This window comes from Psammomys obesus, unplaced genomic scaffold (genome assembly GCF_907164565.1).
Source record: "Psammomys obesus unplaced genomic scaffold, mPsaObe1.curated_primary_1811, whole genome shotgun sequence".
NCBI lineage: Eukaryota > Metazoa > Chordata > Mammalia > Rodentia > Muridae > Psammomys > Psammomys obesus.
Window position 1 is genome coordinate 29,576,404 of NW_026587216.1, and position 13,335 is coordinate 29,589,738.

The window sequence follows — 13,335 nt, forward strand, 5'->3', positions numbered from 1 at the left end:
AGAAGGTAAGCCATGACGGGAAGAAAGTATCTGCCAAAGTTATTCAGTAAAGGAGTGTCACCTAATACATTCGAGGGGTGTCTAATCTTAAAAAATTTTAAAAAAGAAACTTAAAAAAGAATTTTAAAAAAGAAAAACACAATTTAAAAACAGGCCAAAGACTTTTCCATACAATTTCATCAAGTAAGATTCCCATCGGCCAACACGACTTGCCACCAAGCCTCATGACTGCAGGACTCGAGTCCCATTTCTGGGACTGACATGGTGGAACTCATACAACCTGTACTCTGACCTCCACATGTGTACAATGTGGCATACAACTGCTTTCCCAACCAAACCCACAGGCAGATAAAAATAATTTAAAATTAAAAAAAACATGCAAGCACACGAAAAGATAAGATTCTTCATAACGTATCATCACAGACATGCAAATTAAAACAAGAGATTCTAGGGCTACAGCTGGGATAAGATACTTACCTATTCATTCAAGGCCCTGTATTCAATCCTCACCAGGGGAAAGAGAATGAAAAAGGAGAGAGAAAAGAAGAATGGAGAGGAAGCAATTTCTTTGGAGATACACGTCTTTTAGAATGGACTATATCCAGAAAACTTAGACCACCAAATGCTCTGAGGAAGGAGCCAAAGGAAACTCCCATTCACTTTGGAAGACACTCTAATGGGAGTCTTATGAAAACTAAAGCACAGTGATTTAGAGTGCCTGCTGCTCTAGCCGAGGACATGAACTCAGTTCCTAGCATCGCTGCTGGGCCACTCATCTGCCCATAACTTAAGTTCTAGGAGATCTGAAATCCTCTCCTGGCGTCCATGGCTGCTGAACACTCATGTGCACAGATACTGCCATGCAAATAAATCTTTAACAACAGCAACAACAAAAGCCTAACCCTTTTCCCTAGCTGGCAGCATGGAGGCCACGCCATGCCTGGAATTACTGTAAAAGACCTAACCCACCCACCAGGCACTGACAGGACTGGCAGCCTGTCTCAAAAAGTCCAGGAAGCTGAAAATCCCCAAACGGGCGGCACAGTCAAGCCAGCCCAGCATAAAGAGTGTTCTCTCTGTGATGAACACGGGTTCTACGTGTGTGTTGCTTTCACAGTACAGCACCTGTACATTCAGGGCAAGCTAGAGTTGGCTCCATGACCGACAAAGAACACCACGGGAGGCTCCAGTGTGGCCCATCCAGAACCGAAAACAGAAATGAACCAAAATGGAGGCCACAAGCTAACACCAAGGAGACAGAGGGATCGGGGCAGAATCACCAGGCAACAAGAAAATGGGAACAAAGGATGCTAGATTAATTAACTGCTTTATTAGAAAGAAAAACCTAAGAGTTAAAGTTTTATACACACACACACACACACGCTGTAAATGTATGTCAGAATAGCTTTGTTCGTAACTGCCCAAACTTAGAGGCAATCAAGATATCCTTTGGTGGGTGAGCTGATTAATAAACTGTCATACACAGACAATGGGATACTCTTCAATGCTACAAAGAAACAAGCTCTTAGGCCAGAGAGAGACATGAGGGGGTGATCTTAAAATACACATCACTAAGAGATGCAGGTCTGAGAAGGCTCCATTCTGTGAGCTCTCACCTAACTGAAATTAGAATCAAAGCAGAGCCACCGGATAATAAAAAGACCAGTGGCTGCCAAGGGCAGCAAGGTGGGAAGAGAAAGATGTGGAGTAGAGGATTTTCAAAGTATAATCTGATACTAAACATGGGAGTATAGCATTCTAACTTGTCCATACTCACACAATGTACACCAACAGAGAAACCTCAACGTAAACTAATTACTTCCGGTGATTATGATAGGCTCATCAGCTGGCGAGTGAACTGCTATGCTGGGGGTGGTGATAATGGAGGTGGGGTACATGGAAGGGTTAGAGACAAATGGGAGGTCTCTGTACCTACCTCTTAATTTGACACAGGGAAAATGCAAGACTTAAAAACTACAAGCATATCCTAATTTACCTAGAAAACTAGGGACAGGGGAGGGGATTTCTAAGTAGAAACAAGATGAGTGGCTTTTAAAATTACCTTAAAGGCCCCTCCCAGGAAATTCTAACCCCGAACCAACTGGTTATTTATTAAAGTTTACTGAAGTATATAAATCTCTACTTATTTACTTCTGCCTCTGAGGATGCTAGCTCCAACCATGGCTGAAATGCTTCCACAGAAACAAAGCAAGTCTTTGTCCCATCTGTAAATTAGGTTCCCTCAGAACAGATTTTAAAACCTAACAGGATCCTGATGAAAGATACATAGTAACCTTCTCCCCTTCCTGGAGCTCACAGCATGAATCAGTTACAACCTTTCCTGTTTTCCTTGCTAACACATCCTTCCTCCAAGGCCTGCTCCCACCCCCTTTTTTATTTTTCCCTGTTCTGTAATCACAGAGCTGTCCCAATATTCCCCAAATTATACTCTCTTAGAGGCACCTTTATTCCTCCTGATTTTTGATAGTGAAAAGTGATACAGTTGGAACCAACACAATGAAAAGTATGCATCTATCAATTTGAGAAGGGTCCAAGAGCCAGCCTCAGGGGAAGCCATGTGAGTCCTCCCTGAAACTATTAAGGACAGGTAGGGAGGGGAAATGAGTGAGGAGGCACAGTGGCCACTAAGGGCCTTTTGTATTCCTTTCTAGAATCAGAACTGCCAGCTACAGAGAAAGGCTCTAAAGTTCTCCGCAGACTTGATTCAGAACACACAGGGTGGCAAGGCTGGGCCCTGTCCCTCTCACCTCCCAAGGTCATTGTGTCTTGGGGTCCCAGTCACAATGGGGCTGCACTGTTCTTCCAAGCCTTTCCATTCACATACTCACACAGAGAACTTCAAGGACACACCTTAAGGTCAATGACCATAAGCAGAGTGGGAGGCAGAAAGTAGAGCTGGGCTGTGACTGTGTACATTGGAAGATTTCAGACAGGAGTTTCTCTCTGTCTCTCTCTCCTTCACAAAGCGCACAAACTCAACCATTACCAGTGGATAGACTTCCATTCTAAACCTGTCTCTACCCCGCTCCTGCCACAATAGCTAGTGGGTAAATCTGAGCTATGCTAAAGCAGGCTGGTATGATCCCGTAACCAGAGCCTCCTCACTGCTTGCTCAGTCATCCGAATCATTACCGTTTCCCTCTTTACTCCATCGTTCCCTTCATTACACACACCACTAGGCTGTGATATCTTAATACACCCTTCCTGGAAACACAGATTTCCTTGCATGGCGCTTCCTGTAGGGTGGGGATGTCTCTCAGGTCTGCGCCTCAACATTCTAAACAAAGGCATCTCAAAAACAAGGAAGATTTGGGTAATTTACTTTCAAATTTTTTCCTAAAAGCAAGCTTTATTGTTATCACATTTGAAGACATTCCCCAAAGCACACTAATTATATATAACCAACTACATACTTAAATTATAATATTTAATGAAATTACATACATGATTCAAGTCCTGACCTACTAACTACACCACTAGCAAAAGCTATAAAATTTTAACTTAAAGTTTTAAAATGTCCAAGTTTAAGACCTTTATATATAGCTTTCCTTAGTAATTTTTTTTTTTTTTGCATTAGTAACTGCAAGCTTCATTCTAGGAATGATTAAAAGAAATTCAGATCTATGTCTGCCTACGTATTCAAACTCAAGAACAAAGTTAAGCTAATGTGTTCCCCAACACAGGGAAAAAAAAAAAAAAAAAAAAAAACAGCTCAATTTGGTATGCAACAGAAAAACAGATCAAAACTGAATGGCAGAAATGTCTGAAGTTCTTCTTTAAAAAGAAAAAAAGACAGGGTCTTACTCAGAGTCATCCTAAACTCCAGATATTCCTATCTCAGCTTCTTGAATAAACTCTTAAATCAAGTTTATATCTAGAAGTGTCACAAATGAAATAAAAACAGTGACTTAATTGGAATATGCACATGGACATTTTTAACGTACAGTTAAAAAAAAAAAAACTTGGTTAAACCAAATGCTGATATCAAACAAAAAACATAAGCTTTACCAATAAACTCAAGTATGTCACACTGCGCCAATGAAATAAAAACTCTGGGATGTATCTTCCCCACATATACAAGAAGACAAACTAAGAAAGAGGTATGAACATGTACCTGTTATCTCAGCACTCAGAGGCTGAAGCGGGAGGGAGGGCTGTGACTTCAAGGCCAGCGTAGACTACACAGAGACCATATCTAAGGGTGGGGAGGAGACAGACACAGAGAGAAATTACATTGTGTGGACTCAGAGCCAAACAGAAGAAGGGAATGTTCAGTCCTATCCAGCTCAGAAAACAAAGAGAAACAGCACTATGTGTGCCTGGAGATATAAAAACAAGACACGGCTTAGGAATAACATGCCACAAGAAAACCCAAAGCTGCTGTTGCTCTGTGCAGTCTGTCTATATATATTCAAGTCTTTCTGCTTCCTACTCAATTTCCCTGCCATCTCTCTAAGCCCACTCTCCCAAAACAAGCTGTGAAGTGTCATCTCTAAGGATTGGAAGGTCTATTAGAACTTGAGTACATATTTACTTATGAAGCAGATACGCGGGCCTGTGTCCTTTCAAAGTAACTGGAAAACTGAGGAAGTAAAACATGGAGATTCTGCATGCGATCCTTCGTGTCCGTCTAGACGCAGCAACAGATGAAGAGAAGGCTGCCCAGAGAATCCCAGGTCAAGGAAGACTGTGGTCACTTTCTGAGGAAGCTAGCACCAGAACTCTGAGAAAGAGCAAGCCAACTGGACTCACCCAGCATCTGGGCACGGTGGCATGGGAGGGGCAGGGTAGGGGTGGGGTGCAGGCTAAACACTAAACTGAAAGGGCAGCAGGGGTCTCAGCACAAACGGGACAGCTATCTATCTGTCTGTCTGTCTGAATGCCAGCTCACCTGAGGAGAGCAGCCAAGTCACTAGTAAAAACAAAACTATCACAAAGCAATCGATACTCTCACCTTGGGGCTTTACAAAGCGCTGCCACTGAAACCTTACTTCAAGTTTAAAAGCCTAGGTTAGGATCGCTGTTTTCATCTGTGGGAGATACACGCTGGAAAAGTGTGTAGGAGGAAGATAAATGCCTTGGCTTCTCACACTGGGTCCCCTCTGAAGAAGTGAAAGACTTCAAAAAGGCAACCGCACGCAGGTCTATAGGTATAATTAGATGGAACGAAGACCGCCTGACAACAGTTAGAGTGGCTTGTTTGGAAAAAATGGTAGAAAAACTTAGCTATCTGCCTGTGGAGTATGAGGGAATTAAACCTTGTCTGGAGGTTTTATTCCTGGGCAACAAGGCAAGGCAAAGTGTTGCTGCATTAGCCTAAGTAGCTATTAATTGTGCTGGAAATATCTGTTCAAAGCCATACATCCACTAGCTTTTTGTGCCAAGTGCTGTTTTCCAGGCACTGGGGATTCAGCAGGGAACATGAGTGGAAGCACCCTTAGCCACATGGAACTTACCCTCTAGTGGCAGACAGCAGCTGAGTAATTACACAAACAGGTAAGTATACATTATAGGAAGTGTGGGGCTGCATGCAGTTTTAAATAAGAAGGAAACATCTGAACAAACATCCAGAGGGGAGGGAGTGGGCAAAGCACAGAGCTGGTAAGTCAGCAACTTACACATCACTATCTCAAAATAATTTTACTCTGGAAGGCTTTTGAAGTTACCAGCTACCTTGCCACATCACATTTCAGGGTTAGCATTCCTGACCATATCCTACCCAATCAAAAAGCATCCCCAACAGCAAGCAGCATGGTGAAAAACTGTCAATGCGCGCAATTTATTTACATCTGCACACAGAGAAGGGAGCTGCATTTTGAAAAACAAAAACAAAACACTGCCAGGACGTGTTTGCACAAAGCTTCAGACAATCATCTTGTTCTCAAAGCAATAATTGATGCAGCAGCTCCCAGACTTGTGATTTAAATCAAAGGTGCTGAAGAATGATTATGAATCATGCAATTAAACTACCAAGCAGGATGTTGCTGAGCAAAGATACTCACAGCAGCATAAAACTGTCAAACATAAGAACAGTAAGTCCCATCTTCCTTTGGTTTGAAAATGTGTTGATCAGCGGAGCTGAGTTCAAAGCTCTGCCACTTATTGGTTCAGATTTTTTTCCCCTTTTGCCATTTTCTGAGACAAGGTCTATCCTTGAAGTCACTGTGAAGCTCAGATTGGCCTGGAACTTTCAGCAATCTTCCTCGTCTCTGCTCTTGAGTGCAGAGCTTTCAAGCAGCTTCCAGTTTCTTCATTTCCGTTTCTATGTGGCAAGCTGTTGTTCAGAAGGTCTCTCTCTCTCTACTTACCTACTTTGGGTGCTGTGCTTTACGCATTTCTGCAATGGTATACAACAAAGCAAGCACTCATCCCAAACAGCACAACCTTTGCATCTATCCGACTCTCGAAATGAGGTTACACTCATCCCAAAAAGCCTCTCCTTTCATCGTCCTTTAGAATAGTCCTCAAAAACTTAGGGTTTCTGAGTTCGGGAGAGTAGTTTAGTTCACGGGCAGAGCATGTGCTGGTGGTGGGTGGGTGTTTCCATCCCAAACACCAAGGAAAAAAAAAAAAAAAGACGTGTTTGCAACGTTTGGGGAGGGACTGATTTGGAACAACGTGATGATGAGACTGGAGTACTCCTTAGTACTAGAGAAAAGAACCTTTAGGACACAGGTCACGAATTGCCTCAAAGGAATCTCCCAAGCATCTCCGACAACAGCTCTGAGGAGAGACTCGATTCCCAAAAATGACAACCTTAGAGATTCATGCTCATGAGAATGCAGAGCGAAAATAACCAACACTCGTTGCCAGGCACTCAGTATTTAACCCAATCTTTACAACAATCCCGTAAGATTGCAAGTTCCAGCACCATCATTTTACATTCGTGAAAACCCGTGGCGCACAGACGCTGTGCAAACTGCTCAAGTCCACCAGAGGTCAGGTGTTCCAACTCAGAAGCTGCGCCCTAATCCCCGAGCCCCGCTGCTCCGTCCTGCAACCCCGGGGTCCTCTAGCAGTCCCTTACTAGTTGCGCCTCCCCGTTCCGGCAGGCAACCCGAAGCCAACGTCCAGAACCCGTGGACATTACGGAAAATACACTACCTGAGGCTCCTGGGGGCTTTGCGAAGGGTGCGTGCGCGGGACCGCTCCGGAGTCCTCCCTTCCTCCGCAGCAAGTGCGGTGGCCGGCGCCGCGGCTCCTGCGGGACCCGCGAGCGGTCAGCCGGCGGCCCGGCGACGCCCCGCCCACGCCCCGCCCCGCTCGCGCGCAGGTCCCGCTGGGCAGCCCCGGTACACCTGCGGTCGCCCGGCCCGGCCCGCGCTCCGCGGCCTGCGCGCTCACCCCAGGGACGCAGCCCGGGCGCGTGGCGAGCTGCAGGCACCACCCCGCTGCACGGGGCCGCCCCGCTCCCGCCCGGCCGCCCTTCCCACCTGCCCCCGGGGCGCCGCGCCCGCGCCCGCCCCCGCCGGTCACCTGGCGCCCGACGAAGGTCCCGGCAGACCGCATCCCCCAGAGGTGCTGAGTAAATAAGGCCGGACACTCCCTGCCCTCCCCCCCCCCCCGGGGTGGGGGTGGAACCAGGAGATGCGGGGCGGTGGGGAAGGAAGGGAGGGACGCGGGAAGAGGGAAGAGAAGAAAGTGAAGGAGGAGGCCTGGGGTGGCAAAGACGAGCACTCTCCCGGAGTCCGGCTGAGGTGAGCTCTTTGACAACAAGGGCACTCCGCTGCCCCGACAGGGTAGGGCTTGCACGTGAATTCGGCGTTCCACGCGCGGAGAGTCCCTGGGAATGCTATTCAGAGGGCCAAAGAAATAATCCCGCTATTGGCCTCCGTCTCAGGCCCTCCTGCTTCCTTTTAAAATTTATAAGACGGGCATGGTGTAGCACTCAGTCTGCAATCAGCCCTTGAGAGGCAGCCTTGGCTACACCGTGTAGTGACTAACTACACTAGTTAGTCGAGGCCAAACTAGACTACATGGGACCCTGCCGATACACAGACAGATGGATAGATTGCTGGTGGGTAGATGGATAAATAGACAGGGAGGTGGAGGCAAATGGATCAGATTCAAGTCCATCCTGACATACACAACCAGTTCAAGGTCACCCTGGGCTACTTAAGACCCCGAAGACCAAGGGGGCTAAGGAAAGTAAAGGCAAGTAAAGGCTGGGGTGAGGACAGCCAGGAAGGAAGGAATTATGGGTACTGACCACCAGTACGAATTACTACCTCCAGTTTAAATTATAACCATTCCCCCTCTCTCAGGCACATTTTAAGAGGGCAGACCTGTCACACCCAGGCCAAGTTTGGCAGAGTTAAATAAAACCTGGTGGAGACCTTTCTTGGACTAAGGTCCTATACCAGGCACCAGCAGTTGGGACAAAAAATCAAATTGCACTCACCGAAGTCCCATGGGACTAAAATTATCTTTTCAGACAGCAGGAAAAAAAATACAGAAATGTCCTGAATAGGCCAATATCTATCATTTAAACCTTTCTTTGTTATAATAAAACAACCTTCAGTAATCTTAATCTGCTGGTAACTAAGAGTTAGCTTTTTTATTGTCTGGTTTCCCTGTTCCCACCGTATTAGGAAAGCAGCTTCACAAATAACTAACCCCCTTTTCTGTGACTCCCTTTCTTCGACCCTGCTCTGTCTGTAAAACCAGACTCTTCTGCTGGGCTCACTGGAACGAACACCCCTTTTCTTTTATAGCATGAGTGGCCCAATTCTAGAACAGCAAAGTAAAGGCCAATTACGATCTGTAGATTGCATTTATTTTTCAGTACTGGGGACTGGACCAAGGGCTTCATACAAGCAAGACAACAATCCTGTCATGGAACCACACTGAACTAAATCCATTTTTTTTTTCTTTTTCTGGCAGCATGAATGCCCATAATGTATTACTTCATGGTTTGTGATGAGATATATGGATAAAAGAAAGCAAGGGTACTTGAATTATTTTCAACTATGGGAGCATCTAAATTTGAAAAGGACATGAATCAACTCATCTAAGACCAACAGCAACTGAATAAAAGCAGGAAAACATAGGGCTCACTTACTAAAAAGTAGATACTGACACATAATACCCTCTCCTGAAAGAACTTCAGAAATGAATGTCTAGAAGCCAGCCACAGGGAAGTCAAAATAAAATGAAGCCCTCAGTTTGCATATTACTCAAATGGGGAGGCCTCATAATCTCTAAATGTCCTTCCAGAGTTTCTTCTGTTCAGCCCAATAAAGAAGGAGTAGAAGGAATGACCCGTCGGTGTCAAAAACAGAACAAAACTAAGGAAACCAAACAGCTTCTGGGACCTATGGCATGTCCTCACTCCTTTGAGGCTCTTTCCCAAATTCCCCATGTCCCTAGATCCTCAACTTTCCCCTTTTCAGAGTGTCTTCAGTAACTCTTCCTCACTTCCACTGCCATCTTTGTAGAAAGCACAAATTCAAAGAACTCAAGATCCACACCCTGACCCTAATCTATTTTCTGGTAAATCCCCAGCTTTTCTCTTGTATATACATCAGCAAAACTGACAAACTTGCTCCTTTACAATACCTACAGCAAATAGATGCTGTAGCTAATTGTTCTACCACTGTCTCTAAGCTCAAAGCATCCTCTTTGTCCTGACAGGGACCAGATTGTCCCTCCCACATGACCCAACAGGAAAAAGAACAGATAATATATGTATACAGTAATAGTTTCCAAGATATTATTATCAGGCAATGAAGGTACACAATCCTTCAGAGAAGAAAAACAAGCAGAGTTTATTCCAACTTACTGTGCATTGAGACCTCACAGGCCACAGCACAATGAAGGGAAATGAAGGGAAGTTCAAGCACAGTCCTTATGTTGAGGAAATGAAAGCATAAATTGTGGAGAATGTGATTGAGTTCCCATGACAAAGGATGAGCGCCAGAACCCCTGGGGAACGTCACAGCCCTGATGATACAAGTGTGTGAGGGAACTGTGAGGGCCAGAATGAACACAGCAACTGAAAGAAAGCATTATGGACATCATATGGGTCACTCACACAGAGCCCAACCTGAAACTTCCCAGCTCAGTGAGTCAGGGTCCTCACAACAATCTTGCCTTAGTTCTAGGGTGGAATTAGTCCTAAACTGTTTGATTTTTGTTTAAAAAAAAAAAGAGAGAGAGAGAGAAATTATAGAGCTGGGGGAGGGGAGGGTCCAGGCCTTTAATCCCAGCACTCTGGAGGCAGAGGCTGAGGCTCTCTTGTGAGTTCCAGGCCAGCCTGATCTACAACAAAGGGAGTCCAGGACAGCCAGGGTTACACAGAAAACCCTTCTTGAAAAAAAAAAAAGAAAAAACAAGGTGCTTTCCATTGTTTAACTCCATATCCCATTAAAATTCAAGCAGAATTACATGAAACTATAAATAGGCAGCACCCAATAAAACAAATTTACAGTATCTGTCATCCAACATTCATCTGGCATTCAGTGTTATAAGACATGCAAAGAAACAAAGCCTAACCCATGGGGAAGAGAAAAGCCAAACCCCTGAAGCTGAGCCGCCCTGGCACAAATGTTAGAATTAACGGAATACAATACTAAACCAATTTATAAAGGTGATAGAGATAACATTTTTGGTAGAAATAAGGAAGAAAAAAGTTTCTGAATCTAACTTTTAGAACTAAAACACTACAAAATAGCAGTGACTTGGATTAACAGGTACTTAGACAGGAAACACTCCCTAAAATGAAATACTTGGGAGAAAAAGGAGTTAAAATTCAAGAAAAAAAAAAAACAATTAAAGAGTGTGGGCAACTATGAGAGGTGGTGGTGCATTCCTTTAACCCCAGCACTAGGGAGGCAGAGAGGCAGGCAGAGTTCGAGGCCAGCCTGGTCTACAGCATGAGTTCCAGGACAGCCAGGACTACACAGAGAAACTCTGTCTCAAAAACAAACAAAAGAATATGGGTGATATTACTAAGGATACCTATAACTAGATCCCCTACAAAAGATGATTAAATAAGCAAGGGGACCAGAGATGACATTTGCAGCAATGGTGGCTGACATTTCCCCAGATTTGATGAAAGCTGAACTCAAATCTCACAAGTTCAATGACCACAGATACATGAAAGCTGAAAAAGTTCATAGCCAGCGGACTCATACAGAAAAACTTCAAGAAATCCCTTCAGCTATGAAGAAAATGAACCCAAACTTTTGGAAATACATATCTACATAGGAATGAAAAATCACTAGAAACAGTAGTAACGAATATAAGTATTGGCTATTTGATTATTTATATTTTTGGTTTTTCAAGGCTCTGTGTAGCCTTGGCTCTCCTGGACTCACTTTGTGGACCAGTTCAAGGCTGGCCTTGAACTCACAGAGATCCACCTGCCTCTGCCTGCCATAGTCCCAGGATCAAAGGCGTGCACCACTATGCCTGGCTTATGTTATACACACACACACACACACACACACACACACACACACACACACACACCTATATGTGTGTATATCTATGACATAAAAGTAGAGGAGGTTTGGGGAGATAAGAGGGGTAGGGAAGAACAAGCGAGGATATTAGTGGTAGAAAATTCATGTTTTCTCTTATATGTGGAATTTAGATTTAGTACATGAATACAGAAGAGGGACTTTGAGGGATTTAGCAGAGGAATGCTGGTGGGAATTCAAAATTATACACCCACTGTGGAGATAGGTTTGAAGAATGTTCAAAACTTAAAAACAGAACTACCTTATCACCCATCTCTTTCATCAATGGCATATGCCCAGAGAATTCCATACTCCTGCACAGAGATATCTGCACTCCTATGCTTATTGCTTCTCTATTTACTGTAGCAAGAAATGGAATCCACCTACTTACCCACCAACAGATGAATAGAAATGAAAATTTGGTGCATATATAAACTAGAATATTACTCAGCTCTAAAGAAAACCAAAATCACAAAATCTGCAGGGATGTTAAGTTAGGTCATCTAATCTCTGAAAGAAAAAAAGCTGCATATGCAATTTATATCATGAAATTTCTCTCATGTATGTAAGTGAACAAATGTATGTGTGGATACAGTATAACATTTAGAAATGAGAACAAGAAAAGGTAATTTAAAGAAAAGCAGAATTCCCAGTAATGAGTTCACATAGTATTCTTTGTGTTAGCCCTTTGAGCTCACTGCCAAGGTCTAACACATTTTCAGTGTACAGTAAGTCTTTAAGTGGGCAGTGTCCACATTTGGGCCCGGGAGAGGCGGATACCTTACTGAGTCCTGAATTTTTACATCATGTTTTTCACTGGATATTCCTGTGGGATGCTGCTTTTCCGGAGGTCCCAGTGGTGGCTCACAACTACCAGTAACTCCAGCTCTAGAGCGTCTACACCTATGGACTTCACAGGCGCTGGCACTGATGTGCATACACCCCCACACACACACACACAGATACCTGACTAATTTTTAAAAGACGGCAATAATCAAAAAATGAGGGAGGAAGTGCCGATGTGCTCCCATACACTGCTAATGGGAGTGTAAAGGGATGAAGCTGGAAAACAGTTTGTAGGTTTCTCAGCAAGTTCGCATACAAGCACCACATAACTCAGCAATCCCCTCCTAGACATACACCCCAGAGGAGAGAAAACATGCACAGTGCTCAAACACCTACCCACACATGATCACAGTGACACTATGCACAGAACACCAACATGTGGAAAACCAAAATTTCCATCAATAGACTGAATGGATAAACAGACTGTGGTATATGTATTCAAAGGAATATTATGCAGACATTAAAAATGAAATACGATATATACCCTATATTATGAACAAATCTTGAAGACCTTATAGTAAGTAAAAATAAGCAGACACAAGATTACAACTGTTTGATTTCACTGATATATATGGTAATTTCTTGGACAGAAAACATAGGTTTCCAATTGGCAGGGGCTAGGAAAAGAGCTGGCAAATAAACTTATAACATGCTAAATGTCACTGAATTATATTAGAATGGTTACTTTTATGTTATATGAATTTTACCTTGCTTAAAAGAGACAGGGAGGAAGGGAGAGAGAGAGAGAAAGAACGAGAGAAGAAAGCAAAGGCAGAGGTTTGCCAGCAGACATGGAGGTGTTGGGTGGAGCAGAGTGGAGTAGAGAGGTAGAGCTAGCCATGTGGCCAGGATGAGTCAGATTAACCTAGACAGCTGGCTAGGAGGCAACCCTAGCTAAAAGGGCTTCGCTTTAAAATTTTTATTACAATTTATTCACTTTGAATCCCAGTTGTATCCCCCTCACTTGAACCCTTGCAATCCCTCCCTCCCTCATCTTCTCCCATGC

General features: G+C 44.0%; 1 protein-coding gene across 2 annotated transcripts in view; it reads right to left on the minus strand.

Moving 5' to 3' along the window:
- Positions 1-13,335, minus strand: part of Sgk3 (serum/glucocorticoid regulated kinase family member 3) — a 97,436-nt gene that overhangs the window by 47,227 nt on the left and 36,874 nt on the right. The window contains exon 1 of one of the 2 annotated variants that reach the window (XM_055603168.1): positions 6,024-6,051. The exons of the other annotated variant lie outside the window; for it this stretch is intronic. The gene's annotated coding sequence lies outside the window, so the exon portion shown is untranslated. Of the gene's footprint in view, positions 1-6,023; positions 6,052-13,335 lie in introns of those variants that run through there. 2 annotated transcript variants of the gene reach the window in all.